Genomic DNA, 16,406 nt, shown 5'->3' with positions numbered 1-16,406 from the left:
AAATGTAAATCATCTATCCTCGCGAAAATAGAATAAAAGGCTTTATCGCTTCGTCCTGGTCACCATCATACGCTTGCAACTTAGAATAATAGAAAATTAGGAGATTGCGCTGGAAACTCGAAACCGCTTAAAAAATTGCCATGTTACCAGCGAGCAGACTTAGTGATTTGTAAAGAAAACAAGAACGTTTCTTGAATCAGACCGTAGAATGCTCCGCGCCCAGTTTCCATCTAGCGTATAGATTTTCTCCATCTCGTCCGAGAAGGAGTACAGTTAGGAGAAGTTTAGTCTTATGGTTTTTTGAAAAATGCACTTTTTTGAAATTGCCATAGCGGGGAGATAGGTCGGCGAGAGACTGTACGGAGGCGTGGAGAAGTAAGGGGAGGGGATAGAGAGTTGGAGGCAGAGGTGGGACGGGAGGAAGGAGAAGTGCGCGGTGGTAAATGCGCAGGTGTATGGGAAAAGTCGCTTACGCCTGTAGTAGAACCGGGGCAAAACGAATCCCGTTGAAGAGCAGCTATGGAAAATTTGCAAATTCGTGCCGGCGCGATGATGAACGTCTACCTAGCGAAAATAATTTCACGCGGCACAAAAACATGAAAAATAAATAAAAAATAAAGAAAGACGTACTTATCACGTAAAAAGTAAGCTGCAGTGAAAACTGCAGGTTTCGAAACACCGTGGCCTCAGATACGGCCTTAGGTTTAGGGGTACATTAAACCTGACCTTTTATATCAGTGTTATATCAGCACACTGCGCGTAATATTTTCTTGAAATTCTAATGAACGCGTTATTACTGAAACGTTATTTTCCTCGGACGTACACGCGCGGAAGTAGACTGTGTTCCATTTCGTGTTGGCGGTTATTTTAAGAGAACGTTAGAAATAATTCTGTACCACCGCTAGTAATACGTTAAAAGTTTTCATATGATTCCACCATGATATAGTATCCGAAATTTAATCAACGTTATTGAACGTTCATTTCACTTAATATATAAGCATAAAAATGAACTATGACTCATTAACGTCTAAATTTCTGTTACGTAACAATGTCGACGCAACAAAGTAAAGATAGAACGTTCTATTCTTTCATTCCCAATATTACGTCAAAAAGACAGTAAGAGATGTTACATATTTTCCCCGACTCCAGAAGCATTACTGAATATCGTTCACTAAAAATTGATGTAAACATGAAAGTGAACCCTGTACCAGTCTACCGGTGCCTGCATGATGATAGTGCCTCGTATACCTGTTACGTTAGAGTTAGACACAATCATTAGATAAAGAAATTTAGAAATCTCCGTGAATATCACTATCGGCACAATTGTTCTTGGGGGGGGGGGGGACTGTCAGATGGACATATCTCGATTATCAATACATTTCTTTCCCTCGCAGAAATATTTAGACGGGAAAGATCGGTGATCCTCATCTGGAGGACCCGGCATAATGTAACGTGACTATCCAACGGGTAATTATTATTACCGGTTCGAGGTTCATGTCGGCAATTAGAGACGGCCACTTCTAGCCACCGCGGAGACCAACAACAGTAAGCGCCATTAAGCAAATAACCGCGGGATTGTTACTCGTTAGTTGGCAGTTTCAGCCGACCGTAGACGTTACTCTCTCGCGTAACCCCTTCGTCACTCTCCCGTTGAGTTCTCGCATCCTCCTCCCGACACTCACCCCTTACCACCTACCTCCCCCCGCAATCACGCTTCTTCATTTCTTTCACTCACGTACATGCATCCTTCTTCATCTTCTCCTTGCTTTTGTCTCTTTCCACCTCATCCCGGCGCGCAAATGAGAGAGTTGACGATATGTTCAACGTTGACGCGCGCGCGCGGGGGGGAAAAAAAATAAAGCAAGCTTTTCGAATAACGAGTTACATGACGCGCTCGCGAATGCAGAGATCGCGAGCTTATTCTCGCGATTACGCTTCCATGTTGTTCTTCGTCTCGGCACACACTCGAGAGTTTTGTCCCCTGAGAGAGCGACAGTTACGAGTTAGCGGACACATGAATGCGAGTAATTATTGATAGGTATTCGGGCGAGAGAGAACTTTATTTTGCGGGAACAACTTTTAATAATGGATGTTGTCAGTGGACACATATTCGGTAAAGACCGAGGTCAGTAGATGTTTAAACGTACGTCAGATCTTCCAAGATCTTACTCGATAGTAAGAAACAAATTTGAAGATAATTATCGGTAGCTATAAATGAATGTTAAATTTTATTTCTCGAGAATTGCGCTCTCAAAACAAATTATTGATATATTAATATTGAGATAGAAATTTAATAAGATCCGAATATAATTAAATACGGAATAAACAGTTTTACTATTCAAGGGGTTTGCTCAGAGCAAAATTTTCATATCCATACCTTAATTAAGGAAGCCCCAATTTCGAAGGATTATTTCCTTTTCGCTAGTTCTCTCGAACTAGCTCGGCATACGGTATTTACGCTAAGGGAACATTGTCGAGTCGAACTATGTGGATTGTATTAAGCCATGGACCAAGTCGGAATCAATGAACGGGCGAAGGTTTTGTCAGACGTACGACAGCGTGCACTTGCTTAAATATCTGAAACGACTATCTCTCTCCCTTGATAAAGAAGACACTGGGGCCATGTCTTCTGTTTCGTGAAGAACTGGAAACGTCGAATGCTTTCGGCGCACCTCTCTCGGGACTAACACTTGAATATCTCGCATTAGTCTGCTCTTACGTTTCCAAAATCGCAGTTAATGCAATCGCGTTTGGGTAAAGATGCGCGGACTTTACGCGCGAGCATCGAAACCATTATGAAGATTACGATCATGAACGATCTATAAACAAAACAATTGTACATACGTACGCGAAGTCTTTGAACGCAACTCGCCCAAAGATAATTACATGACAATGATAAAACTACCGCAATAAATTTTTATCCATTTAGATACTTGGTAGAATAAGAATATCGGAAAAAGATTTGTAACCCTATTCTTTTATTATACAGTTTTAATAACAATAATTAACGGAACTGTGTGCGATGCGTACTGTCGAAAGTTCAGAATGGAAATTATTGACGGGAAGAATTTACATTCATTCAGTGAGTGATTGTTTAAACTAAAATTTAATTCGAGCAAAACATACTAGAAATAATCTAAAACATGACAGTGTTATTAGAAGCTGTTCATCCGTAATTACATTATCTTATGTTATAACCAAGTTATAATAGTCATCATGTTATAATAGTTGAGGGTAAACTCTAAAATGTTGGTATATTCTTCATTAATACTTTACGCAAAGTTCGTATATTGACTTCTAACAATCTCTTTTACACGTAATTTACTGTTTCTACATTGTCTGTCTCTTGCGCAACATTCGTTGTTGAAAATCTAAGAATGGAAAATGTTGCTGAACAATTATGTTCGCGAGCAAACGGATTGCCATTCGAGTTTACGCGCGTTTGATGACCGAACGAAAATGTCGCTAAATAAAAATTGATGTAACTCGCGCGCGAGGTGAAACCATCGTCGTCGTTGTCGAAACGAAGCGGACGATCGTCTCTCCGAGAGGCTGCGCGCGTTACGTGTGTCGCCGCTCGGAAAGAGCCCTGAAATTCGGCGGGGCGTCGGTAATAGTATAAACTGTATACCTCGTGTTCAGCGACTTCTCTCGCGCACGCGATATATCCAGCTCATTCTGAGATACAGCTGTGTACGAGAGAGCCGCGGGTATACGAACACCGCGCGTATATACGCGCTACGTCCATGTACGTAGATGTATATAACGATACGTACTTATATACACGCCATAGTTTAGCACGGCGTGCATAAGGGTTAGGGGCGTAGTAGTAGTGGTAGTAATAGTGCCGATGGTGGTGGTAGCGCCGGCGTGGCGGAGGTGTGTGCGCTCGATGTTGGATGCGGGGATAAACGGGGGAGGGAAAATGAGATGAAGCGAGGCGGTCGGGGATGAGGGTGGGAGGCCGAGGGGGTGGCGGCGGTAGGGCGGTAGGTGACACGGGGGAATGACGGGGCTGAGGGTGGATAGGGTGGATCGGAGGACGGCTGCCGTTCGATAGCGAGCGCACGTGGCCGCGCTTCCCGGAGCCGCCGTCGTGGCGCCAACGTCCTATTAACCCTCTACCCAGCCGATCCGCGCTTGTGAGCGCGCACCTACGCGGGCATGCATACAGATACGTTCGCCACCCTCGCACCCGCGATACGGCGGCCGCCGATACGCCCCACCACCGACATCACATGGCCGCAGGACCACCACCGGTCGAGAATTTCCAGCGTCGATTCGCGCAGGCGCCTAACTTACTTAAAGGACACTGACTCCTCCGCGCCGTAGCGCCCTGATGGGATCTCCCCCCTCTCTCTCTCTCTCTCTCTCTCTCTCTCTCTCTCTCTCTCTCTCTTCCCCTCTCTCTCTTTCTCTTTCTCTCGCTTGCCCGCCCTCGCTCCACCTCGATACTTTTCGGAGGAGGTCGTTGAAAATAACGGCTGGCACTCGCGCGCGCGCGAGAGAGAGGCGATATATTAAAACTTCGCTGGTCCGCGCGCAATCAATTTTCGTTAGCGCGAATATCTAAAATCCATGGATACTCGCGTACTCGGACGATAGACAAGGGTGATCGAGATCTCCTATTATGGAATACTTTCGTGATTCAAGAGGACCTTATTACGACCAAATAATAACGTAACGCGAAATTAATATAGCCGCGGATAGAAATCATCACCTTCAAGCAGACAGTACTATTTTCATGATTTTTATGATAAATGTTGAGCATATACGACGTATATTCTTTTCCATCCTCAAAATTCTTCAAAGCACTTACAATTAGTGCTAGTCGGTGCTTTTTTGTGAACTGATACACTCTCTGTAACGATCCCAATGATAGAGCTCTATCTTTTGCCGCACCAAGTTCGGCGATACGATCTTCTTAAGCGCAACAGACAGGGTTAGATTAGATAAATGACCGCGATCGGATTATTCGCGATCGCAAAGTAGCGCTCAGGCGATTGAATCGTCATCGCTACCATAGAAAAAAGAGAAAGTAAGGCGACACCCGATTCGACGAGCGTCGACGCTAAACTAGAGCTTATCGTATATACTCCGATTCTATCAACTAATAGCTTCAGATTTTTTCCACAGGAGAATCTATCCACGGAATATCCGTAAGGCGAATATTATTTATATATTTTTCAAATAATTACATTTGTGACGTATTCACCAATTATTTACCTTGCTGCTTGTTAATTCATCATTGCGGTACCTCGTATCGTCAGTCTGCTGTCAATATAAGCTTTTCGAGAGAATACGTATTAATATTCGCTGTTTCCGGTACCCAGTGCCGTCGATCGTTGAAATTTAAATACCCCAAATATACGCTTGAAGCATACTCTCTAATCCGCCAAAACATATCTTTCACATTCGTTGTAGGCGACGTTACATTGAACACCATAGTTGAATTGTACTTACTGGATGACGCATCTCTAAAATAAGCTGGAACTACGTAATAGAAAAAAAAGAAGCGCGATCTACACGAGCCTCGCAGCTCTACGGCTCTTATAACCTGCTTAATGTAACTTATCCTGTTAACAAACGTATAATCTGTAATGCAAATCGAAATTCGAATGTTAGAAGTTGTGACACTCGTTGCACCATATTTGCGAGACCGATGTATTTCCTCGGGAGAAGAGAGAATTAGGTGAAACGTAGCTCCAAGAGCTTGATAAGAAGTAAAGAGCGAAAGATACCCAGGTTTGCATTCTTCTCAAGAGCATTTCTAAATAAAAATTTGTTCCTATCATTTTACTTATCCTGAACAGTTTCTGAGTTTCCTGAACATTAAAAAATGCTTAATAATAACAATAAGACGTATAATAATATTAATAATGATAATAATAATTAAATAACATAATATAATACTCGTTTGAACTTTTTTTCTTAGAAAAATAGAATTAGGTTCTTGGAAAAGTTCGGTTTGAACGTTAGTTTGTACGGTATAACTACGCTTAGCTCACTTACTTTTTCTTTTTTACGTAGAATCTGCTAAACAGACGGAATTGTATATTATCAATCGCAAGGGAGAATCAGCAACAGTTCAAGAACGTGACTGTCATTTCGATGATCGAACTTTCGTCGAGATAAAAGAATCGTTCTATTCTAATTCGAAGCGGGATTCTTCGTGACCGAGTATAAAATTATACTCGAGAAATGGCGATCTCGGTTGCGATCGACGAACGGCGATGGCGACGGCGACGGCGACAGCGGCGACGACCTAGCTTCGCGATACCCAAGCTCTCCCGCAGGATCAATGCGGACTATCAACCCTCGGCGCTATCGAGCGGGCAAGCGGAGCTGCGACGGTGACGGCGTAGCGCGTCGATCGCCGCTACACCGAAGAACATACCCTGTTCACGAGGATCGTGTTCGTGAGTGCGTCACCGCATTGAGAAATCGCGCGATCGTTGACGAGTATCGCGCCGAGATGTTAGACACAATGTTGCCAAACGTTAACGTCGACTGCAGTCGGTCGATAAAACGTGAAATGTAGAGAAATCTGTCGACGTTAAAGAAAAAGAAAAATGTGCTAGTCGCTTTAGAATAAAACAGCGAATTCGTAATATATTTGCATTTTCTCTTCGTCTTCTTTCTTCTGTAACAACAAAAATTATCTTTTATCTGAACGTAGTGTTTTATATCATAAATATTTACTGACCGAAGACAAGTTTGATTGCATAATTGCCTTTTACTTGACTGAAAACTCTTATGCCAAGATATTGCTTCTGCTACCGTCACCTTCCCGAGCGTTACATCGGCTCAAGATAATTCAATATTATCCAAGTTTTGGTATACGCTGTTTTCGATATATGTATATCTTTCGCGCCGATATCTTACTTCCTTTAATCTGTCTAGCCAATATTAAAGACCTTCGATATCGCACCTGTGCGGTATCGATGCCAAAACGTACTTGGCACTAAAGCAAATATATTAGAATGAGCAAAAATACCCTGAATAATATCGATCCCGACATTCCCGGCGAGTATCCGGCAGCGAGATACGAGCGCATACGGTATACGGTCGTGCAAAAAAATGTGGTAGAAGGAAGCCACGAGTCGGCACGATTAAGTTGACGAAGAAATATGTACACGCGTGTGCGCGAAAAGGGGGGAAGGAAGGCCGCCGCGAAGAAGCGTGCACGCCGCAAAAACACGGTGCTTGCGTGCGCGACGCGACACGGCCGCGAGGCAAGGCGAGATGAGGTGAAGCGAGACAAGGAGAGGTAAGGTAAGGTAAGGTAAGGTAAGGTTAGGTAAGCAAGGCAAGGCATGGCAAGGCACACGGCGTGTGTGTGTGTGTGTGTGTGTGTGTGTGTGTGTACGATAAAGGTGTATCGCAGTGTGCTGCCACCTGCACGAGAGCGCACGACTCATCCCACGTGGTTGGTCTTTCGCACGCAATAAAGCGCAAGTCGTGTGCATTGTGCATTGCGAAGGGTCCCGATAACTTAGTTCCTGACGGATCGCCCTCGTTGTAGAATGAAATAGAATGTAAAAGAAGAAAAAGAAAAGGATGATAGACACATTGAGACATAAGTATGGAGTGGGTACTGCGATGCTCTATATTCCGCGTAAAACGAGCCTGAGACAGATAGTTATCTTTCTCTGTTCTCCATACTTATATCTCAATGGATAGACAAAACTCTGCATATACACTTGCTTGCGATACAGAATTTGAATGGTAATTATCGATACCCGGAGGATGGAGGGAGGGAGGGAGGAAAGGGCGGTATCGGACAAAAGGTACTAAGCGTGCCGGAAACATAAAATAAATAGCTATAGTAATATTTTGAGGGAATTTTACAGATATGTACGGTATCCAATAGATTAAGTTTAACATTCTCTGGTATATAGAAATCTCTCGACTTCTCAAGATAAGAGACCAATACTTAGATGTCGTTGAATTCATCAACATCTAAAACCGAAATTTGATTCGTCGAAGATCTCGGTGAGAGCGGCATTCTAGCGAAAGCCGTTTTTAAATAAACGAGAAAAGGTCGCTGAAATAATCATTAATTGGAACAAAACAGTACTTCTTGTATAACGTTATTTATACTCGTCGTAGGTGCAGAAAGAGCGGAAGCCTATTCGTCGGCGCAGATTATCGTCTCGCGCGAGGACCATCTCACGAGGTACTGAATGAGAAACACTCCTTTTAAGACAGAACTATACTACATTGTTGGAAAATTTGTGTTGAATATAACATAAATCACATGTCCCAAACGGTCCACTAAAATTTTTGTGTTAATTTAACATAATATGGATATATTAAATGGTAACACCGATATTATGTTAAAATATTTCAACAGAAGGGAAATGTAATTCTGATCGTAATTTGAGGTTAATTATGTGTACAATTAACATAACTTTCATGTTGAAGTTAAGATTGTAAGATAAAATCAGCATTCTTTTTCTGTAAATTTTCATTCTTACGTCTGTTATAGAGTAAAATCAACAATCTTTTTCTGTAAATTTTAACACATTTAATACGTTCAAATTGTGTTACTTTAATATATTTTTTAAATTATTTTAATAATTTTATATTTTAAATTTGTTAAGTTCAATTAACATAGCAGGCATATGTTAAATCTGCACATGTTAATTATTTTACACAAAAATTTTAACAAAAACCTTTTTTAACAAAACTACAAAAATTTTCCAACAGTGTATCAATTTAGGACGACTCAAAACAATGCGATTTAAGGCTGGACAAGTGACAGATATATAATACGTATTTAGGCTTTCGCATCTCAAATAGTTTGACGTCATGACTTTTACACTGCAAATTTGTGACCATAGCGAGAACTAAATGAGTTACGACGTAAAAAAGAATCTAACATGACAAGTTACATTACAACTCATATACTACGTCACGTTCATGCATGATACGTTTAACAGGATTTTATCATCTTAAATATTAAATTATTTTGACATCATCTACATGCAAAAAGTTATACGCCCGGAGAGATCCGCTCGCGGCAATTTCGGGCGCTTTTGACGACTGGCATTCCCGGTTAATCGCTAACTCGCGATTGCGCGAGCGGAGACGCGACAGCGACGGTCAGAGCGCTCTCCTCGTCGTTTCTCCGTCCGATACTGACCCGGTAATGGAAATCCTCTTTTAACGATCAACGTTCTATGTATATCAACCGTGTGCGCCTGGAGTACCGAAGGTACATGTACGCAATCCCTCGTCCTCTCCTCCAATACTCTCACTCCTACTCCCACCTTTCTCTCCCCCCCCCCCACTTTGTTTTGCTCGTCACTGCCTCCGTCTTCCCCTCTCGCCTTTCCTTCGTCGACTCCATCTCCCTTCCTTCCCTCTACTTCCCTTCAACCCTCTCTTTTTCTGTCTTTTTCTCTCTCTCCCTATTCGTCTTCCCCTATTCTCCCTTGTCGTTTCCCCATCGGCTCTGTCCTCCCTTTGCTTCCTAAGATCGTATAGCATTCCATCGAACTGGAATCAAACGAGCTGGCGTGGTGGGAGCGAGAGGAGGATACGGCAGGATATAGTGATATATACGTGTACATAGTATATGTATATATGTGTTTGTATATTTATGTACACACACACACACACACACACACACACACACACACACACACACACACACACACACACACACAAAAGTATATATACATGGGGGAGGGAGCGGAAGAGAGGAGAACGCAGTAGGGAGAGCGGAGAAAAAACGCGTTATAGGAAAGAAAGGAGATTGAAGGAAAAGGACACAGGGCAGGGCAGGGAAGTGCGGGGACGGTAGAGCACTCGGAGTGGTGAAAAGATAAGACATAGTGGTGGACCATAGAAATAGAATGAGGTAGAAAGGAAGACGGAAAAGGATTGCTAGATAGATAGAAAGAGAAGAGTATGACTTCGAGGGTGTGACTCCGATAACCGATCTCAGGCCTATGCCCCCTATCTCCTTTACCTTGAGCCTCAGTATGCGATGATACTTACTTCAAGGCCACCAAGAGAGCAACATGTACGATATACGCTCGGAGACGAGCAAAACGCTAGGTATCATTCGAACACTCGAGTATCCGCCGGGCATGCAGAGAAAACCAAGAAAGAAAAGGGATTGTCCTGTACAGATAAAGGATCGATCTTTTGTTATTGTTAGCGCAATTTTAGGCAAGATTTAATTATAGAGTTATTTAACGTTAAAAGTTAATAAACTTCGGCGAATAAAATTTGAAGAGGTTTTTTAGGTTTTTTTTTATCATTGATTAATCTTTAACAAACTCCAATTTAGAAAAATTTAATTCGTGACCCTGATTTCGCGGAATAGCTAGTATGTAACGCGACTTTGTTGGAACGGTAAGTGTCCAGTCTAAAATATTCGCATGACTTTTTTAAATTGACGAATACGGAAATCTCGCGATTCACCATCTCCGGTTTTCGGGACGTATGCGAAATACTCCGATCCGCGAAATATTATCTTTCGTATTTCCATTCGCGTGGTTAACATTTCAGTCTCGCGAAAGGCGCCAGTTGGAGTCGCGCGGCTAAGATCCATCGATTGCCTAACCAAACTTAACGCGATAGGAGTGACCGCTCTCGCGTGACAAATAGATCGCCACGTGGTTCGGGTCATCCCTCGCGTCCCTCATCTCGCCTTCCCTCCGCGCCTATCCCTGCCGTGCTCGGTTCCCGCGGCTGCCTATCTCCGTCTTTTTCTCGCGGTCCACTCCTCCCTTTCTCCCTTCGCGACATTCCCACGAGCTATAAATTCACGCGCCTACACACAGGTGGCACCGCTCTTTTGCCAAGTGCATACAGGCGGACTCCCTTTGGAGATAGTGAGCGCGTCTAAACGCGCGGGGGAACGTAGTGGGGGGAACGACGACTGCTTATCGTATGCAAACGGGAAACGGGAGTAGGCAACCGGCAACGTGCGCGCGACGACCGACGACGGTAAAAAGCGGCCACTCTGCGGAGGAGGCAGATATCGGCACTTCTCCCAATAAATAGTTATCGGTGCTTGTTGTGTGAACGACTTGTAGAATTTGTCTACGGTTTAGACGAGCGAGACATCACACCAGGCGCTAATAATAATTAATAAACGTACACTTTTCTTTAATTTTACTGTTTCTTGATGCATAAAAGTTAAACTTAAAGTTAATTTTAATGTTATTGTTAGATTTCAATTTTTATTCGCGTTTTAATTACATCTTTTATTGTTCACCTGAGCATACAAGTTAACGCAAAGAAATGTACATGACATACGATGTAACGCGAATCACAACATGGATAACAGTTGTTATGGGAATTAAAATAAGATGAGTAATTGTGTTATATAAGAATTTAATTAAAATATATCTAAAAAATTATACTAAACTAAATTTCAAATGTTAATAAAAGATTTGATCCCTTGTTATCGGATTAAAAAAATGCATTACATATATATGTATGTTCCGCGCGTTTCGTAAGATCACGAATAAAAGTAGACAAAAAGTTTCAAGACTTTAGGAAGTCAAGTATTAGGAAGACGCGCACCTGTGGCGCCGTAGTGCTCATTCCGAAACGCAAACATTTCCGGATTAGAGCGCGACGCGCGTATGCGCGTGCACGACAGTTGACCATGAATGAAGCCTATTTGCGTACGAGTAATAACAGGTGACACTCGGCGGCTGTTTACCTTCCCTATCGGTAAAAAGAGGGGCTGGGTATGCGACGGTGCGACGAACGGCGGGCGGGCCGTAGAAGGGATCGTAAACATGAAGGGAGGGGCGTTTAGGAACCACGTGGATAGGAGCCGTTTGAAGGAGCCGTCGGCGTCGCCGCGTCGCAGGTCGCGCGTCGAGCCGAGCCGAGCCGAGCCGCGGCCGTGTCGAGAGTGTCGAGACGCGCGTGGCGCCTATACCTTCACGGATACGCGTACATTCTCCCGCGCGCGAGATGCTGGCACTGCCGGCGCTGTCGGCTTCCGACGACGACGAGTGTCACGGACACTTGCGAACACTAGTTGGAGCACTGTACCGTCCCGTGACACATCGGCAACGCGCGCACAGTCGCTCCGATGTTTCCCCATCGCCTCAATGAAACGTTTAACTCGGAGTTCGGCTAACGTGTTATCGAATCTGTTCCCGCCACTACAACTAGCTCCGCTATAGTCGACAAATTAACGAATCACACTTCCATTAATTATTATTAATGGAAGTTTTATCGCAGCTTTAGCAGATCTGAACGGAATTTTAGCAGTGTCTCGTCTTGTTGATCTAATTTCAGCATGCGATGAAGGAAAATTCATGCGTATTTTGATGTTTTACCGAAAATTTTTAGTCTTGTATTTACAGCGTTTTTTTATATTTCCAGTACAAGTGATTAAAATATTGTTCTTTCCCCAATGTTTTCATCGGGGGCTGAATATGTGTGTTATATATTGTACATTGACATATATATATATATGCTTTATGGACATTGAACAATATCGCACTATATCCTGCTTTTACCATTTCTTGCGTGCCGCTTTTGCGGAAGTCCATGCAACTATAGGTATTCGTAAAACACAGCAGACGCATGACTCGCAGAGCGAAAATAACGAAAAGTGTACAATCTATAGCTGCCTTGCAGAGATAAACAGATAATTATGATTATAAATATATTTATATAGAGAAGAACGTGGAAGCACATACGTACTTGGAAATTATTTAAAGTTTGTCATTTGGCAAAAACACATTGTTAAGCAAATCTCAGACAGATACTCTCACATCAGTATCAATATCGATTCGTATTAATATTACGGAAAGTGAAATAGTAGGTTTACTAATGAGAAGAGATCTCGCATATTTGTAATATACTTTTATGACAATGTTAGTCGTGACAAATTGGATTCTTCAATTTCTTGCCATGTAGATTACGGTTCATTCCAAATGAGACAGATGCACGTCCGGTGAGCGCGACTCTCTGCGCGAACCTCGTCGGCAACTAAGCCGAAACCGACTGAGCCGCGGAATAGGAGCAGCAGCGGCGACTACACGACGACGACAACAAAGTGCATCGCTCGTTGCATGAGTGAGAACGTTGCGGGGAAGAGAGATTACGACAGGGAGCGAGAAAGAGGAAGAAGTAAGACGAGGCGAGGCGAGGGATGGCGAGACGGGGTGAGACACAACGAGGTGAATCTCGTGAATGTGATCGAAAGGGATGGATGCGGAAAGGCACAAGGGGCAGCGTAGGGCACGGGGAAGAGGAGAACACGGGACGGCGGGGCAAAGAGGAGCAGTATACATAGTGCGCCGGTTATGCTGGGGTGTGGAGGGAGGGAACATCTACAATGCACCCGCATGCGCGCGCGCGTGCACGCCCCCCTCCCCCCCACACACACACAGCACGCACGCACGCACACACACACACACACACATTCGGGATGAATTCACGAACTTCGGTCGGTTCTCTCGCAGTCTCCACCTTCCCTCCCACCCGCCGTGAGAAGTCTCCTTCCCAGCGTCACCCAGCGGGGTGCGTTATCTCTCTCTTTCTCTCTCTCTGTCTCCCTCCTCAAACTTCCCCCGATCTTCCCGGTCGTGTGTGTTTATACCGCACTTTATGGTACACACGTACGTATCTATATACATCGTTCTCGTGACGAGCGTAACGCGAGAACCTCTCTCACGCATACGCGCGAGTCCTTCGTACGGCGCGCGCCGTAGAAAGTACATAAACCGTCCTCATTCACGTCGATATCGTCAACTGTTGCTTCCTCCGTCGTCGCGCCGGTGGGTAAACTACCAACGTCGCGTGTGTCCCGCGTGTTAAGGCGGGATCGCTCAAGAGAAGCACGCGACTCCCCGAACGTGGGAGAGGGGGAGAGAACCGAACGACCGTATTAAACTACTTCGCTGCGTGGTGGAAAGGTCCTATTCGGGAAATACGCCCAGGAGCGTCCCTGAGTTTCGCTTTGCCAAACAATGAGGTTTTTCGAAACATGATGTTGATATTAGACACGACATCTCTTTGATCGCAGGGATAATCGATTGTAAATCACTGCAACAACACTGGAAAAAAAATACTTAGATCCAAGAAAATATTTTTTCACATAGTACCAATGGCTTATTTACTTAATATAATCACGTATTTTTTTACTTAATTTAAGTAAAGATATCTAATTCTAAATAAATATGTAATTATATTAAGTAAATAAGCCATTGATACTATGTGAAAAAATATTTTCTTGGATCTAAGTTTTTTTCCAGTGAATAAGTCCAAGACAGACTCGCAACTTTTCTCGTTGTTAACAGTAGACAAAAGTCATCGATACCTGCCACGCATCCTGGCTACGAATCCGGGAGCAGCAGGTGCCATTGTGTTCCGGAGGAGCCCCCGCCGTCGTAGGCTGATTCCTGCCAGCCATTGATTGACAGTAGGCGTGTAATTCACCCGCACAAGACTTATGGCGGTCTCGTTAATAAAGAGGAAAGAAAACGGGGCCGCGAAACTCTCCGTTCACGTCTCGTTCTCTCTCTCTCTCTCTTTTTCTCTCTCTCTACTCTCTTCTCTTCTCACACTTAACCTTAACCTACCGCAAGCGGACTAGAGAGTTTCGCGCGGTGCGCGACTTAAAACGCGTCACATCTCCGGAAGCCGAAGGTTCGCGAGGTGTGCGCTGTGATTTAAGCTCGACCTGCGAATTTAGAGCGCTTACAAGGTCAACAACGCGATACGAGTTTGTCGTGGTAGAGATAAGGGTAGAAATACATATAAATATTTAGTTTAGAGCGCTTGCTACATTTGAATCACAAGACAAATCATATACCGTATATGTTGAAAATTATATTTATTTGCCATAATGTTAATTAATAAATCTTTTGGCAAAGATTTAAATGTGTGAACATTTATTTTATCTTTTACTTTTACTTGTACTTTATGTTCCTTTTTAGTTACAGGTATATGTATAATAACACATGTTGTAATTCAATTATGATATCATAATAATACATTTGACTAATTATAAGTAACACTAAATCTAATTTACGAAATATATAACATAGAAGAACTAGCCAAAAATTATTCAGCAAAACAGTTTTTTCAAAGGCAATTTAAAACTACATCCTTCTATGCGTCTCTCCATGAACTCGTCAAGTATCGCTAACGGTTACTTTTACGGAAGATTCCCGCGGACGGAATCGCGCGAGAAAAGCCCGGATGAATGAGAGAGAGAGAGAGAGAGAGAGAGAGACGCGAGACAAAATCCGCTATTCTTCCACTTAACTCTGGAGTGGTCGCACTACGAGGGCCAGTTTCAACCTGTTGGTAAATCTAACTAATAACTAATAGTTAAATCGTATATCTATCTTTGTCTAATTTGAAGGAAAAACAAAGACATATATAATTTAACTATTAGTTTGTTTACCAACAGGTTTGAACAACCGGCCCCGAATGTTCCATTCAGATTAACAATTTCTTCTTTTCACATAGTAACTATATAAAATATGATTTATAACTTTAACAGCATTTTCTTATCACGTATAACATATAACATATATGTATAGTCACCCTATAAATAAATCACAAGGTGGCAGACTATTCGAAAAGAATTAATTATGTGCATGTATGTGTGAGCGGTGAGTTTCGTGCGTTTCTACTTTCTAACTGAACGTATCCTTTGTTTCGGCGTGGTTTATCCACATAATGCTAGAAAGATGGAAAACGTAACGCGTTTCTTGCGAGCGAGTCTTTTAAATAGCAGGCCTCGTTCTTGTAAAACTAGATGTCATGCCCCTGTTATATGTCTTTATATCATAGAGTTCGTTTTGCCGAAACTAGATATGTCATAACAATTAGGGAAGGATTATCTCAAAGAGCCATGCCATGCATGTATTATATCACAAAAAAGTACGTATATATAATATTTGAAACCAAATAGAGAAGAACGATAATTGTTGTCTTAAATTCAAGATATCAATAATGCTTTCAAGTTATTTACACACATCAAAATTGATACTTCAATCTTGACAGGTAATTTTACATCTCGAGATTTAGTTTGTAAAACTAAAACTCTCTCTCTCTCTCTCTCTCTCTCTCTCTCTCTCTCCCCTCCCGCCCTCCCTCTCTTTCTCTCTTTGTCACAAACAATTATTAGAAACTGTTCGTGATTCTTTTATAATAGATAATAGATATATCTCATTTCTCTTACCGGTCGATGCGTAACAGCGGAGTTGTAACCCTGCGTTGATCTGTAACGTATAAATAATTTTACATTAAAGCAGTGTTCAAGATAATCAATACTTGAAGTAAATAATTATATATATATATATATATATATATATATATATATATATCGCGTTAAATTTTTAAACGTTATTTTAACAGATATGGCTGATTTTAAAAGGCGAATGCAAGAAACAATTGCGACC

General features: G+C 42.6%; 1 protein-coding gene and 2 long non-coding RNA genes across 8 annotated transcripts in view; 1 reads left to right on the top strand and 2 right to left on the bottom strand.

Moving 5' to 3' along the window:
* Tara (SERTA domain-containing protein 2 taranis) overlaps positions 1-16,406 on the bottom strand; it is a 91,362-nt gene that overhangs the window by 27,332 nt on the left and 47,624 nt on the right. Inside the window, exon 2 of one of the 3 annotated variants that reach the window (XM_071788307.1) lies at positions 16,187-16,226. The exons of the other annotated variants lie outside the window; for them this stretch is intronic. The gene's annotated coding sequence lies outside the window, so the exon portion shown is untranslated. The remainder of the gene's footprint in view (positions 1-16,186; positions 16,227-16,406) is intronic. 3 annotated transcript variants of the gene reach the window in all.
* LOC139819123 (uncharacterized) overlaps positions 1-16,406 on the top strand; it is a 40,847-nt gene that overhangs the window by 21,271 nt on the left and 3,170 nt on the right. For 2 of the 4 annotated variants that reach the window (XR_011733610.1, XR_011733608.1), the window contains exons 3-4: positions 6,031-8,179; positions 12,907-16,095. This is a non-coding gene — a long non-coding RNA (uncharacterized lncRNA). Of the gene's footprint in view, positions 1-6,030; positions 8,180-12,906; positions 16,098-16,406 lie in introns of those variants that run through there. The other 2 variants (XR_011733609.1, XR_011733611.1) reach the window with 2 other exon arrangements.
* LOC139819124 (uncharacterized) lies at positions 5,470-6,126 on the bottom strand. The gene is made up of 2 exons (XR_011733612.1): positions 6,013-6,126; positions 5,470-5,825 (listed from the first exon to the last, which is right to left on the bottom strand). It is a non-coding gene; the product is annotated as an uncharacterized lncRNA (long non-coding RNA).

Source organism: Temnothorax longispinosus, chromosome 9 (genome assembly GCF_030848805.1).
Source record: "Temnothorax longispinosus isolate EJ_2023e chromosome 9, Tlon_JGU_v1, whole genome shotgun sequence".
NCBI classification, from domain to species: domain Eukaryota; kingdom Metazoa; phylum Arthropoda; class Insecta; order Hymenoptera; family Formicidae; genus Temnothorax; species Temnothorax longispinosus.
This window is presented reverse-complemented; position numbering and strand designations above follow the sequence as displayed.